The sequence below is a fragment of the Stegodyphus dumicola genome, chromosome 1 (genome assembly GCF_044657685.1).
Source record: "Stegodyphus dumicola isolate Sdum_Otavi_A_Nest chromosome 1, ASM4465768v1".
NCBI classification, from domain to species: domain Eukaryota; kingdom Metazoa; phylum Arthropoda; class Arachnida; order Araneae; family Eresidae; genus Stegodyphus; species Stegodyphus dumicola.
In genome coordinates, this window is record NC_140768.1 from 247,343,719 (window position 1) to 247,360,801 (window position 17,083).

Below are 17,083 nucleotides of genomic sequence, written 5' to 3' on the forward strand. Positions count from 1 at the left end.
ACATCGCCAACCAGGACTTGTATAATTGGTAAATGTGAGTTTTTTACGATGACCTTATTTAAGTATCTTTTTGAGGGTTTTTTCAAAACTTCCGGGGTCTGGACCCTCGCTTTCACAGGCCCCTCTACTCGTTTAAAGCTTTCCTTTCAACTTCTGCCTTCTGGGTACGCGGACGGTTGTTTTCAAATTTCCTTTTTGGGCCTTGACCTTCGAGCTTCGATGAGTTAGCTTGATAGCTCTTTCCCCCATAAGAGCGGTTTGCATTTCTGGTCTGCTCATTTGAAGACTGCCTTCGGATACTTTGAGAATACGATGCCCCTCTAGCTTTTTTCGCTATTCTGCGATTTTGGAACTTGACCGCCAATTCGAAGAGCTCCTGCAATGTGCTTGGGTTTCTAATTTCGAAGTAATCTTGAGCAGCAGGTAGCAATCTTGGTAAGATTATTTCACTAATCTCCGCGTCGGGTTTCTTCCCATACAGCATATCCGTCAGCTTAATTTTTCGCAGAATAAAGTCCGTCAACTCTTCTATATCCCGTTGATAAAAACTATATAGTTCGGCTTCTAGCCTTGCTCTTTCTTTCACTATGGGGAAGGCCTTTAATAACGATTTTTTGAAATTTTCAAATGTATATGTCTGGCCTCCGAATTCCCCTAATAAAAATTTATCTTCCACCATAGCTTCCTATATTCTTCCACCATAGCGAGGCCTGTCCTCTTAGTGCAGATGTGGCGATGGCAACTTTTTGTCTTTCAGGCACAGGGTAGAGCTGGAAGTGATTTTCAAGGCCTTCTAGAAATATCGCCACCGAATTTTTTCCGTCGAAATTGACGTTTGGCTTGATTGACGCTCTCATCGTCTGGACCAGGTATCCAAATCCTTCCAATTGGCTTGCCATTTCTTGTTGTTGTCCAGCAGCTTCCATCCAATTTTCGGCCATTTCAGTTCGATAAGTGTTGGGGCGCCAATATAATGTTGCGCGCTTCCAACCTGCACGCAACAATAGTGGTGACTGCTATGAACTGTAAAGTATACAAAGTCTTGAGAAGGGTTTAAATCCCTTTTTATTCAACTTTAGAATTTACAGATGCGTGCTCTTGACGCTCACAAACTACGCCGACCCGGCGGTAAAATAAAAATAAGAAACTAAAAAAAGAATAACAACAAATGACTAACTACGAGGCTCTCTAAACATAACTAACCTAACCGCGTTCTAAGATACCGCTGACAATTCAGCAAACTTCTGAATATTACGTTGAAAGATTTAACAATCTCCCGAGGCAAGCACACCGGCCGAAACGCGTGGTTCTTCAATTTCTAACTAGCCACCTCCACGCTCGTGAAGCAAGAAAGCACAACTTTCGAACTCGTTTCCCTTCTATTTAACTCAGAATACTTCCGCTGACAATTTTGAATGCTTTGCGCGTTCTACTAAAATTTACATACTCTGGCATTGGCAATTCCAGGGGAAAATAAGGCTTGACAGGAAAGATAGTTTAAACTTAAAATAAATGTTAATTAAAATAAATTTAAACCCTACATGTTTACTATTTAATTTCTGTAAATTTTTACGGATTGGAAATTGACAGAACTGTATTCTGCAAAATTTCCCGTCTAATAGAAGTTTTGCTTTCCTCTAAAATATTTTAAAACATTTACTTTATAACAGATCTAGATGTTAAACTTTGTAAATAAAGTTTAGTCCGTCTAATACCATACAAATCATAACGTAGTCATGATTATCTCTGAAGTTTCAGAACATGTATAAGCAGCAGTTCCGTTTTAAAGCTTGTGCCCGCTGGGTACTTGTACAGATATGTTTAATTTTATCGACTATTTACTTTTCATTTCTGCGAGTGTTACTGTAGTTATTTAAATCAGAGGTTTACTTGGAACATGCACATAATGTATGCTGCTGGTAAAACTAGTACTATTCCCTGTCAACTGCAAGTGCTACCCGAAGAGCAATTTGGTCTTTATAGGAAACGCCAAATTTATATCGCCATTACTAGTCCTGTTATGGGCTATGCGTCTCTAGTCTGGGTTGCCGCAAAAGTGATTTTAAAAGGCTCCAGATTGTGCGAAACAAGATCCTTAGAATAATTACTGAGGCGCATTATTATACTAGAAATAAACATTTGCACAATGATTTTAAAATTGATTATGTAGGTGACTACCTGCCAGAAATGCAATGAGAAACTATTAACTAAAAACATGCACTGACTCAAGAGCCATTGTTTGCCCTTTTAAACTTTGAGATCCTCACGGAGGATTTTAACATCAGGCCATTTGTAGCGGATTGTCTTAGAAATAACAATTTCACAACTTAGTCTGAGTTAATCTTTGGTTTTCTCGGAAAGCGTGCTCTCTGATTTCTTTACTACTCTGAGAGTTGCCTGGTTCATGAGACAACGGCTCCTTCCTTCTTATTTACGTCCTTCCCCCCTTCGGGGGACTTCAACTGATTGTTATTCACGAGATGTGCCTATGAGGTTTCAACTGAATTAGTTTGTTAAGGCCAATATTTCTTGGCCGCATAAGCATAATCATTCGACCACTGTATTCGATTGTTGTGGGGACCCCAGAACAATGGTTTGTCTATGGATCCATAATGCTGTTAAGACAGTACTGATAAGCAGTTAAAAAGTTTTTTTATTAATTAGCTCGAAGGTTTTGCTCTAAGAAAAAAATATAATTTTCAATAGTGTCAGATATTTGTTCATCTCATTTTTATTTTAACTGGATTGTGATGTATTAAATACAGAAATAGTGAGAGCAATGTGTTGCATATTTCATTAAGCATTAAAATTCGAATAAATAAGACACAAATAAAGCACACAACACTATAATTTTTTTCAAAGGTTGGCTTTTATTCTCAGAAGATAAGCATTAGGGTACAAGTATAATGGTATATGAGAATTTAAGCTAGTCCACTGCGTCTTAACCATTATCAAATCTGCTTCTACTAGGATGGAAAATGCCACCAAAAAAGATTAAGCTCGTACTAAATCACATGGCACCCCACAGAGCAACAAGTCCTCAGCCACCACCGCTATTTTTATATATATTTATTTTTATCCACTCTCTCGGGTATCTAGATAACACGTCCGCGCAGCGTTGCGCAATAAAACAGTTCCATTGAAGGAAAAAATATTTAGCATAAAAACAACCAGAAAAAGGCCACGTAACTCACTGCTGCTGTGAAAAGCTGAACTATGATATTTCCAAAAAGAATAGTGAACGAAATAAAAGAAGATAAAACGAAACAGAAGCATCCAACTCAAGTAACTTGTAACGCGGACGCCATTTTGATGACCCCATTCCTTACGTTCGGTGGTGACGTAATGTTCTTAACCGTTAAGCATTCGAACGAACTGTTTTTTTAAAATTCTTAATGATTTACATTTTAAATATTCTTTTAAAATCAAACAAACATTCAACTAGATAGTTTGATTGTTCTTGTTAGCTTCTGTCGCTATTTCTCAAAAACAATATTTATATACCTTCTATTTTTTATTCTTAAAACAGTCGAAAGATATTTTGCTTATTCAATACAATAAGCGGATTTAATGCATACTTTCGATTTTAACGTTGCTAACAAGATTTGGGTGGAATAAATTAATAAATGGCGTTTGGGACACTGGCAGGTCCCATTTATTAACTGATAGTTTTTCTTTATTTTTAAACCCTTACGGGTCATTAGTGATATGGAACTACTGCTGAGCGAATGTTTTTCTTATTTCTACTGCAGCCGTGTCTTAAACGTCATCAAAATAATGGCGCGAAATAATGAATGCTATGAATCTTTGTTGCATAAAAGAGAAAATATGTTTTATTTTAGAATTCAGAGCGAGGATTGATGTGTTTTCTGCGAAATATGATCATTATTTTGCAACTAGTATGGAACGCCTCGCCTAATTACTAAAAGTAAAGCTGATGGTCTTTGAAGATAAGTCTTGTAATATGTTTCGAAAAGCTCTTGTAGTGAACGGCCAATTTTACCAGTTAATGTTTTTAGAGAAAAAGTCAGGCGGAGTTAAGATTATCATATTTAAAGCAAAGACTTAAGTATATAGTCGTAAAATTAAAATAGGGTGACCAAAAGAATAATAAAAGAAATCTATATATGGTATAAAATGAAAGATCTAAATAATTCTTTTAATGTAAAGTACGCTTTATTTTATGTGTAGATATACAGGGTGTTTATAAAGTCCCGGACCCATTTTGATGTTTAATAACTCATAAAATAATGAAGATATGAACAAACTTATGGCATTTTTATTGATGGAATAACTTATTTATTTTATTTTTCAGGTTTGAATATCTTTATTTTTGTAAATATCGTCTGCGCATGTGGTTATTTTCAGGTAATTTCATTTTACAGTCTAAATATCTGTACTTTTCTAAATATCGTCTGCTTATTAATTGCATTTTTCTCTCTTTTGTTTTTGGCAACTATTGCAATGTTATGGACGTTTTCCTTTGGAGATTTGTAAAGGGCATAGTTTACAGGAGGAGAGTGTCGAATATTGATGACCTAAAAGCCAGAATTAAACCGCAATAACCTCTGTGGATACCGACATGCTTGCCGGTACCTGCCGTGAAATTGAATACCGACTTGATATTCTCCGTGCGACGAAGGGGGAACATGTGAAAGTTCATTGACAAGGGTCATGAAACTTTTTGAGTCTATCTAACCATTTATGTGATTAATTTTAATCTATCTTTATTATTTTATGAGTTATTAAACATCAAAATGGGTCCGGGACTTTATAAACACCCTGTATATTTGTAAGTGTTGTGTTTTGTAAACATTTCAATTGCAAATTTACTGTTGGTGTGATAGTAAATTCTATCTTGCTGTGTTCAAAACCCCCATATAAATTCTATCAAATAGCAAAACACAAGGGCAAAACTGTGCGGTCTTTTTGTTATGCGACGTTTTATACATATCGTGAATTGCATTGCTTGCTCCGTTAAATTAACGTGAAAGGTCGTAAGATTTAAGATACTTTGTGTGATTGCTGTGCCTTCTGGGTAATAGCTATTCTGCCATAGTTTTTCTATAAAAATTTAATAACAATTACAAATCACAACTTTAATTCAGTCTATGCTATTTCAATAGCTTCGAAATTTTAAATTCACGCTGTTGTTATTCCAATTGTCCTTGTATGTATAATGCAAAGTGCATGCCTAGAAGAGTTTTTAGCAGTTAATATGTTATTCGATACGAATTTTCTTGATAAATTTTGAAAAATTAGTTAATGTTTTACAACTGATAAATTTTCTTTCATTACTTATCCTGACCTAAAAGTCGTGCCCTAGAACAAAATTCATGGGTCAAATTTTTTTCAGTGTTATTATAGTAAAACATATTTTTTATTTATTAATAATAAAAATTTTAATTTTACGTCTAAACTCGGAAGGATGTAACACAATATTTCTAGAGATTCTTCGAGTGCTTTTTAAATTACTCGCTTACATTTTAAACGGTTTGTTGATAGCTACATTTTTGACTGTTATGTGTACATAATAGATAGCAGATACTTTTAACAGTATTTCTGTTCTGAATGTAAAAGAACGTTTTAAATATTTATAATAAGCGCTGAAGTGTTTTCTTCAATTTCTAGTTCTTATACAATCTGCCAGAAATTAACTGCAATTAGAATTCTATTAATTTTCATTAGCATGATTTACTTTAACAATTAAATTTTAATTCGTCATTATTCTTTTACGTGTGGTTTGAGATTTGAATTAATAGATTATGCTAAATCATACGTATTAGGTGTCAGCTTTGTACCCACAGTTTAAGACGACATGTTATTGTATTGTTATTTTGCTAGGTTATTGTACCTCATTAAATCGTCTGCGATACTTCCGCAAATGTAAATTTTTCTTATTAGTTTTTTCCTTAATAAAGCCATTTTAAAATGTATTTGTCAATGTAACCATGCCAGTGTCAGAAACGTCCTCAACGGCGTAATGCTTCGCAGCATGAACACAACGATTCCTTTATTTTTCCCAACGTCTCAGTACTGAGGCTTCCCTTAAGAACACTCGCTCGAATTTTCACTACAGGTTACAAGCCATTATGCTGCCATGTGAAGCAGAGAATGCAAATATATCATTTCTATAGATTATATATATTTATTATATATAGTAGAAATTAAGGCGAAAGCTGTGCTTGAAATAAGGTTATGCCGCCGTCGCGCCATCTGGTGACGAGAATAATAAAATCTTCAAGCAGGAATGACTTCTGTTTGAGTTGATATGCTATGTACATTGTACAGATCTTCAAATGTGTGGATTCGTCATCAGCCTCAGGTACTCGCTCCACATTCTTAGGCAATACCTCGCACGAATTAAATCTATCTGCGCTACCATTTATTTATTTTTTTTTTGAACTCTCTCTGATGACAGCAACATTTTACAAGTTCTTCAGTAAAAAGTGTATCTACTATCAAATATAGAATAATGAAAAATATCGGATATTTTTCTTCTTATTATCATAATATGTTTAACAACCAATTCAAAATAATTCAACATCACACATAGATAGCAACTCGATATAAAATAAATAGTTTTCTTTTACACTTTTACGTCAAGGGCTACGAATCGATCGTATGTCGCTCACTAGAAAATTTATTCTGTCTGGCTACAGATTACTTGAATTTGACAGTTACAAACAATAAATTGTGCGCCTTTCTAACTTCTCGCAAATTTCATCCATTCCTACGTAGATTAAATTAATACAACTACTAAATCGACATTTATTTAATGTATTTTAAATAAAGTGAATGAACTTTGGTCGAAAAAATTGACTAAAAATGTGATCTGAAATACTCTATAATCGTAATCTAAAATTCTTTACATAAATTAAATAAAATATTAGTAGAATGATGAAAATTTAAGAGGTTATACGTGACTGAATAACAAAAAAGAAATATTTTTGAAAACCTAATGAAATGTTGAACTCAGATTGAATATTAAGAGCGTTTTAGAAAATGATATGAAGATGCAATAATTATTTGAGAAACTACATCCTAAAAATTATCTGGTGAAACATGGAAGATACATTCCTTAGTAAATGCAGTATTTTATTTAAATATTTTTATACTTTTATACATTTTTTTAAAAGGAATTGTGGTAACATAATGCATTCTTGAAATGTAGCTGGTTACTTATTAGATATAGTAGGTAATATTTTATGTATTCTTAAATTCAAGAAATTCATAGTAGTTTGGGCTACCACTGGCTACTACCACTAGTTGATAGAATAAAAAGAAAGGTGAAAGAAAAAGAATTGTTTTACTCAAGAAGATATTAAATGAGTAATTACATGAAAATAAATTAGAGTAGTATTGTTTTTAGGCCATTTATTAACAATACAAAATAATATGCGTTTCTAAAATTTTTTGTTAGTATAGAGAGCATAACATGAAAAGTCCTTACTGGAAGAATCATATTTATAAACTTTCATAAAAAAAAGAGTGAGAGAGTTGAGGAATGTGGTTCTGAATCATCAAAAACTTCATTATAAATCTTTTCAAAGCACCAACTAACTTTCAATTTAAATACTTTTGCTGCCATAAGTTTTGCCTCTTTACAAGAGCGGAATGAAAGACAGCATTATTAGTGCATTAAACAGTTGAAGAATGTTGTGTAAAATTTCGTTTATTAAAAAAAAAAAAAAAAGATTTTCTAAGACTGAAACTTACACCCAAAGTGACTCGTACCACCGCATGTTTTCTCAAATATAGTTTAGCTCTGTTTGTAAATATTCTAATTTCATTTTCTGAAAACCGAAAAAATTTTTTATTAATATAATTAGGTTGTTATATTTTTTGTAAACAATTTGTTCTTACTCGCCAGTGTCATACTTTCATTTATGATCTTATACTGAAACATCAGATTTCTCTGTCTAGTTATTAAAAACTGGTTAGGTTTATTTGCATTTACTTTCTTTTATGTATATTAGTTGCTGCAAACAACTTCATAATGGATAAAAGAATTAGAATTATTCTTGTAAAGCGGACATTTTCTGTATAATAAATACAGTTTTAATGCTAAGTAGGTACAAGGTTTTATAATAAGTAAATGTAATTTTAATAACAGTCAACGTTATATACTCAAGCAATTATGGACATTTTCTGTATAATAGAGTGTTTTAAAATGTTAATAGTTTTGGCACATTGATAAATGGCATTGTTTTGAAATATTAATTAACTTAATGTGGAAATCCTTATTTAGCCATGCCTGTCTAGAAGTTATCAAGATAGATGATTCGTAGCCCTTTCTATATGACTGTAAAACATTTATAACAAATACAAATACAGAATTTTTAACAAAATCCAATATATAATAAAATAAAAATAGTAACAGAAATAACGACAATATACATTTATGCAAATAGGTATATACAGTTCTCATCAGGATTTTTTCCTTCTTCATATTCTAACAACAACAAATACCATAATTAGTAATAAAAATAAATTAAAGAAATATAAATCTGTAAAATTGTTGGTAATTTTTTCTTTATTCTTTTTTTTAGTTATTTTTTTGCACTAGACACACAAATAACTATGGCACCAGATCCTAGAGCAGTGTGTGTAAAATTCTATGTGCTCTCAACAGCACTGGTGGACTATATATATATATATAAAGAGGCAAAGGATGGCAACTAATATACGAATTGTTTATGAATCGAGAGCAGAAGCAAAGGTATAATTTCGAGATATAAAAGAATTGCTTTAAAGAAATGTGAAAAATAGAACTATTTGGACAAATGTTTCAAATAAATTTGTTATTTGAAAATAATTGCGAGAAGTATAATTTAATTTCGAATGATCTTTTTTATTTGAATAGCAAATATCTCTCTGTATTCCAAAATTAATTATAATTATTATAACATTATAATAGTTAATTATTAAAATAACTTCGCAATAAATTAAATGTTTGTATACTTGTAGTAAAGACTCTCGCATCCAATGAGAATTAAATGATAAATGATAGGCAACAAATTCTAATTTAAATGCTTAAATGTCACTGGTGAAGTTTCTTAAAAATATATCGAGACATATCATTAGTAGATATGCTTATATATAACGATAATAATAAAAATTCACTTGAAATTTATTAAATTTTTTATACTACTTGTTTCTGTTTTATAGCAATTTTTATATTATTAATTTCAGAAAGCTAATATTATTTTTAGAACATATTTTATTAGGTATGTTAAATAAGCCAGCTGGAAGGTCATTTTCGTTTTTGCGAACTTTGCTGATAACCTTGTTTGTCAAAGAATGTTTTGAGTGATAGTTTGTAGCTTTTTATATTGCTGAAAGTAATACCTGAGTAGAATAAGATGAAAACTGGAAGTTAAGGTAATAAAAAAATATGCTGTTTGTTCGCTAAAACAAATTAAAAGAATTAAAAAATTTATAATCATAGATTGTCTGATCATAAATAAAGCAAATATTCAATGTATTTTTTTAACTTTCCGTTTGATTAACTGAAAATACCATTACTAAAAAGGCATAAGGCATTCTGAATAAATTAAATTTGAAGGGCAAAACGCTTCATAATTCTTTAATTAATGCAACTGGAAAAAATTCTTTGGATTCAAGACAGTGAATAATAGTTTAGCTAATGAGTAAGAAACAAAAGTTCCTTTTGGCGTAATAATTTATTGAATGAAAAAGCTTTAAATTAATGACGAATAAAAACATCTGAATGTGTTAACTAAAGTCATTAGCATTTAAGATGGATTATAATTTCTTTTTTAATAATTTATTGAGTTATCCAAACCATAATTTTCGATATAAAGGATAATGTAGACTATCATAGATTTTCTGCGAAATCATGGAATTTTGGGTAATAAGCTTTAAAGTTTTCGAGTCGAAAGATGCACTTTCGGATTTACTAATTATTAATAAATTTAATTATTAAAAAATTCAATGAATAAATAAGAATAATAAGTAACACATTTATTTCTCTTATTTTTCAAACTTTTAAATGTCAAATAATTACTTATTTTGCTATGAGAATTTTTTTTATTGTTAGAGAAAAGCAATTTTTATAATTGCATTTTTTACTTATTTGTTTTCTAAATCAATACTACTTTTCCCCCTCAAATAAGAATTATTCCCATTAAATAAAAGAAATGTTGTTTGACGTTAAAAGTAATAATTATTTTTCTCGTTTTAAAAACCGTCATAAGCATTAAAATTTTCGTTGAAAGACATTTTCTTAATATTTATACCAGTGATTTGTTAAACCATGAGATACCTCATAAATCTTTCCCATTTATTATCCCTTGAGGATTTTTAGATAACATTTTTAACTCACTGGAAAACGCATGCTAATTTAGATCACAAATTTTAAATGCAGAGAAAAACATAGTCGGCATTCATCTTAATCAAAATTCCGTTTGTCAAATGTTGTAGTAACAATTTTTATCTTTCATATACATACCTTTTCACGAATATAACCTACGATTTTTTTTTGTTTCTAGTATTCTCAGCACTTTGAAGATTCGTAGAAAAGTGTTATTTATTCTCATTCCAATTTCTCTCTTCAGAACTTTTTTGACCCTCCCCACCATTTTCTTTTTATGAGTTCAGTTCCTGGTAATTAAGCTGTACCTTTTATGAAGTGCATCATTAACGAAACGATAATAACCTTCTTCTCGTAATTACTCTTTACAGCTGAAAACCCGACAAAAGTATTTTTTTTTTGTATTAAGTCTTTTTATGTCTCTCACACCAAGAGAAAGACACTTAAGCACGTCGAGAAAGAAGAACTGCTCTTCTTAAACTGATCTTAATTTAGACGAATTGTTTCAGGTGCTGAAACTCCGCACTCTTCGGAGGAAATTTTTGGGAAATTATACTTTGCTTGGTGGTGAGTTTTCTAGATGGGTTGATGTCAGTTATTATTCTGGTTGCTTTTTATAAAAATATGCGGGGATATATTACTTGACTTTTTTTCATTTTTCTTTGCGTATTTAACCATAATGACAGTTCTTTTATACAAGATCATAGATTTACTTTAAAATATCTTTCAGCAAAAATACTGTCGAACATTTATCAAGAATTCGGTCTTTATCTTTTTAAAGATTTTCTTAATTATGCTATGCATAAATAAATATTTAGAGCATTTGGATGTTCTCCTGATTTGCTTAATAAAATTATAGCTTTAAATAATAAATAATCAGTCTTCAGTTTGTTGCAAACTTATGAAGCGAATTAATGCATTATTAAAGAGCGTCTTCTTGCCCTTTTTTAAGGAACAATTCACAATTGTTTTCGTAAAGGTGCTTGGTTAAGACACAATTCTTTAACAGCTACTAAAATATTTATATGCTATGTGATCATTGCCAATTTAAATATTTAATTTATTCATCGAAACATTATTTAACAAGTATTAAATAAATAAAGATTGCTTTGGCTAAAAATTAGTATTTTATGTTTATTACTTAATGTTAAATGCTCATCAACAATAATAAATATTCCTTCTGAAGCAAATTATAGATCATACGATGCAAATTTCTGTGAATTAAATTATGTGTAACATTTTTATAATTAGAATAAATTATCATGTTATAGAATTATAAATTACAAAAAATTACTGCGAGTAAAATTAAATATTTATTTTTATTCCCTTTTATATTTATTTTTTTTTCACCTTTTCTGATTACTCGTACTCTATGTAATGCTGGGCACAATAATAAAAATTCTTTTTGAAGCAAATTGTATATGAAAAGCCGTTTATTTCAAGTTCTTCTGAATTAAGTTATATGTCATAATATAATATCGTCAAACAAGAAAAATATTTGTATAAAGGTTTTGCAGAATCAAATTAAAAATATACATTATTGTAAAATGCAATTAAAGTAGGAAAATTAATTAAAATTATATATTATAAATTATGGAAAAGTTTTTTTTACTAAAACTTATATGGTGGCAACCACAAATGAGATGCATGGCAATACTGGTAGAAATTCTTTCCGAAGTACGTTATCAGTATTTTGATGTGAAATCTTCTGAGTAGAATTGTTACCTAACTTTTTTAATTAAATGATATTAACTCTTGCGGTACTTACGTTGCAGGCTAAAACGTTGATGTCAGCCTTGAAGGCATTTTCAGAAAAATAATTTCGTAAAATTACACAATGGAAAATTGCGAATTTTAATTCCGAAAATTATGCAAAGGTAAAGATGAAAATTGTCATTTAATTTCATTAAAAATGGGATTATTTTGTTGCTCGAAATATATGTGTCGTTGCTTCTGCTCTCAATAACCTTCCAGTTCTTTATGCGAAAACATATTTTGTCTTTATATTTTATAGTGAAACATTTTTTTTCTTCTACTCTACTTTCTTTACCTGGCCAACGGCGTTCAAAAAATCTACATTATGTATATATCTTATCTATACTATGAGTTATAAATACACGTACATGATCGTAACTAGTTTTCCTGCCAAAGGGGGAAGTTCAAAATCTTTAGGAATTCTCAATCAGAATCCTAAACTGTCTGTTCATGTTTGGGTGTCATTTATATATCAGTAAATATACTGGTTGTGCTAAAGGATGTAGTACAATGTACAAGGATATATGTTAAGTTACAGAAAGCAGTTGAGTCCTTCATGGCCTTGTAATCAGTTGTGTCCATCTGATAAAACGATTGGTAAGTAAGTTTCTTGTAAAACTTGCTTTCTTTTCGCAAATACTTTCTCAAGATGATTTGAAGCACATTATTATCATGAGTAATACTTTCCAAAGATTTTGTCACAGAATTTCGATAATGTACTGGATTGTACTATCTCGCAGCAGGAGGATTTTTTTTTTTTTTTGCTTCGTGAATCAATTGGACACAACTGCTTGCGAAGCTTTGAGAATAAGATTATAATGATTCAGCTATAGTTTTCTTTTGATTGTTCCCCACTTGAAGCGATTTTTTTGTATTTTCAATACATTAAAATCAAGTACAAAAGTACTAAAAATGTAATAAGTATCACGATTAAACTGAATCCAGTTCTGAAAAATTGAAGCCAATTATCATTGGTATGAAAATGATTTACTCCTTATAAAGAATGAATTTATATAACAAGAATTCTTTTTACTGAAATTACCTGCTAATTAAAAATTAATATATTTTCCTATAGTTATTCTGCTCGTTTTAGCAAAAACTTTCACAGGATTCAATTGAATCTTGATATCACAGATAAAAACTAATAAATTATAACTCACAACACAATGCTGAAAAATATACCCGTATAAATAAAATGAATCTAAAAAATATATAAGAATATATAAATAAGACAGCAAAAATAATAGTTTAAAATTGATGTTTTGGCACTATGTACCGAACATGCTCTGATGTTACCAGCAATCATGTCTGATATACATTTTTTAGAACACGCAGAATGCCATTTTTTTACATTTAAGAGTCATTCTTTATCCATTTTCAAAAATCACCTGAACATAGTCAAACGAATTCAAAACTCATTCATAGCACAACAAACAAAGAGGAATTAAAAATTATAGAAACAAAAAGACTTCAAAAAATTGTGCTAAGCTGTATATAACACACTCTGGGAAATTCGCTGATTCGACCCTAATTCAAAAATCCCTCAGTATTTGATTTGATTTTTAGAAAGTAAATAAAATGAAGTATTTCAAAAGTCAGCTATCCGCGATTGCTATTTTAAATTTTTTCTATTCGCTTTTTTAAGAATTTGAGATTTATATCTGAAATTTTCAAACAATTGTTAGAAATAAAATTATTTCGATTCAGTGGACTCGATTTTATTAGACCCATTTTGATATTGCGATAAACTCATTAGGGAAATCAAATTAAAATTTTGATTTCCGCAAATTTTTTGTTTTAATATTTAAGGTCTGTTGATGCATTTAGTATTTGAATAACCAACAGTTTTAGAAAATAGAAAGTAATTTATATTAGTATTGTAAAGGCCAATTTTAGTTTAATATACTTTGCTTTAATAGGCTAGCTTTTGGTAATATTTGAATATGCACTGTAACTGAGTTTATACTTTATGTAAAAGTTATACTATTGTTGTAATCAAATTAAGCGATAAATATTTTCAATACAAATGCAGTGGATATTTTGTGACTTATTGGGCACGAGTCTTAATCAGTATTAGATAAAAAATGACTTTAAAAGTGTTATTTAATAAAAAACAAATGAAGTTTTTAAAATTATGAATGATATGGATTACTTTAAGTGCAGTCGAGGAGAGACAGCGTTCATAGCTTAAGAAATTTAAGTATCATTTAACAAAATGACAGAGAATGACATTTGAAATAAATTTACTCGCTCATGACCTATGTCTTATTGTAGAGCGCTTTTCAGGTTCATAAATTACGTATAATCCCAGACATAAACAATAGGCAACTCCTTTATTTCACAAAAGAAGTGAAAATATTGCAAATAATTGATAATTTAAAACAAGCACAAAATTAGAAAAATCAATTCACAAAAGAAAACATAAAACATAACAAATCATGAAACCTTGAATGCTCCATTTCAAACATAACAATACAGAAGATCAATATATATATATATATATATATATATTTATATATAACAATGTTGTTACTCTAGCATTTAGAAAGATGCAGGAAGTATATCTAAAGATTCTTTCATGAAACTTATTGGAAAATACGTTCTTACAGGTGTCACAACCTGTTTAAAGAGAGCACCGGACAAAACGTTACCGGTACTTGGCTTCTTCGCGCACGGCGTGTACCACATCTGGTACATTAGCTCAGCAGCTCCTGGTATGAACCACAGATGCCGACATTTTGTTTATCACTTAAAATATAATACTTGTTTACTTTACTGTAAAGATTACGAATTAAAGTTTTTAATTTTCTGCACATATACTTATTTACTGGTATATGTAAGCCGAAAATTAAATACAGTTAATTTTAAGTTAGTTTGGAATTTGGTCACAAAACATTGTAAATGAATTGTATTAAATAAATGGGGTTAGACTAAGATCATTTATACGTATATAATATTTAAGCGTTTTCAAATACTTTGAAAAGAAATAGTTTTATGTAATTTTTAAGAAGCTTCGTTAGTTTTGGCACTGTGTTGTACAATCAGGGGCCGCTGCGCTACTCGCAAAATGAAACAAAAACATTTCAAATGTTAAGCAAATGGTAAAAACCAAAATAAAAAGGGTAAAGTGCAGTGGGGGTAAAATACGTTTCAAAGGTGGATGATAGAAGTGTTTTGAAACAGTGGGTTGACTCTGCATTCTATACATTTGAATGAAAACCAATAATTCTAGTTTAGTTCCTGGTAAAGGTCTTTGGTTGTTGCGAAACATATATGTATATATGTGTGATTACATGGACAAAGTCTTGAACCATTTTCAGTTTTTTTTTTTTTAAACTCACAACAGTTTTGTTTTCATTGTGGGTCAGATTGAATCGTTACGTTCGCACACATATAAATATATTTTCATCCAGTGTTTATTTTTAAATCTTGGATAGGTTCTTTGGCTTATGACGTCATCAGAATTTGGCGTGACGTCATCAAAAAGTAACATTCGAGCTACTTAAGTCCTCTCTTTGGCTAGGAAAGTTGGAAGAACACAACAGTGCAGATGTTAGTATAGTTTCTTGTGCTGATATGACGGTTGTAAGACTTTTAACATTATGCATCATCATCATTATCTTTCCAGTATTTTCTACCATCTTCTGCTGTGATAAAGGAAAAAAAGTAGTAATATTAAAAAAACTTAGCCACTGTCTCTTGGAGTTCCGATGTGGCCAATCATAAGAGTTTATATCATCGTTATCATTAAGATTATATCAGATATTCTCTAAATCTACGTTCTCTTTAAATTTGTTTTCAACTGGGAAGTTCTTTAGTCTATTTTAAATTTCCTTTCATCTGAAACAAAACTTGAGTTTATCTACGTTACTTATATATACCACAAAGAACGTCAAGTAGTTCCTTTGTTTTGTTCTTTACATTTTCTGATTATTCATATTTTTTTCCACTAAATCTACAGTGCTGTGTATATCTACTAGTGTGGTCTCACTATGGCATGGAAACAAAGGTAATTTTTTCTGTTTTTTTTCTTCTGTAAATATATTCCATTCGTAAAAGCAGCAAATGTTCTTTAAGGATATATCTACGAATGGCTACTACATTGTGTGGATATCAAGCAAAACCTAACGTAATATCTACGAATCATAAAATCCGATGGATTTTATTCACAGTTTCACGTTTTTATTCCCTTCAGAAAACTGGAGAGAAAAACAGTTCAGTGCCAAATAAAAAATAGATGAAAGGGAAAAAAAATCTCGAATCTTCTAGTTTTCTAATATTTCTTTAAAACTTGGATCTCGCTCTAATAGCTGGCATTCAATTCAATTAAACATCCTTCACACTGGGCATTTTCTTTCCAAATTGAGTGAACTGACGGCTTTTTGTAAAAATACCCAGTATTACCTGAAAAGAAAAGAAGAAATTAATACATATTCAAATTTTCACATGCCTATGTAACTTTAATAGGATGCTTTCTGTTGCCCATTACTGTTTAGCTGAATTCAAAAGTGAAGACGAATTTCTAATTTAATATCATGTAATCGAGTAGAAATATGTGTAAAAATAGAGTTAAAATTAGCAAATATACAAATTCCACATTTGGTAGTAGAAGGTAACAATGTGATCAGAATAACTTCAAAGAAAAAGTTTTCATTCTCAAATAAATACATACTTTTATAAGATACTCTCAGATATAAAACTACCCCAATATTCTGAAGGCGATTTACGAAGAGAAAGAGTTAAGGAAACCTTTTTTCTTAGAATAAACGTGACACATTAAAGATATTACACAAGTAAGGAAATCAAGGGGTTTATATAATCATACATTGCGGTAAAAGGTTTTCTTTTAATTTAAAATTTGAGAAATAAATTGTGATAAATTACCTGAATATAATTTTTTAATACGAGGCTGCGTATTTAACACAGGGTTTAGAGAGGAGTAGTTTAAGGGAAGAAAAAGAAAACGTTGTCTTTTATTCAGATCGATCTGGT

The 17,083-nt window shown here is 30.4% G+C and overlaps 1 protein-coding gene across 5 annotated transcripts in view; it reads right to left on the reverse strand.

Moving 5' to 3' along the window:
* Positions 1-2,850: 2,850 nt before the first annotated feature.
* Positions 2,851-17,083, reverse strand: part of LOC118187586 (CUGBP Elav-like family member 4) — a 927,242-nt gene continuing 913,009 nt past the window's right edge. For all 5 annotated transcript variants that reach the window (XM_085827228.1, XM_085827240.1, XM_085827235.1 and 2 more), the window contains one exon: positions 2,851-16,495. The gene's annotated coding sequence lies outside the window, so the exon portion shown is untranslated. The remainder of the gene's footprint in view (positions 16,496-17,083) is intronic.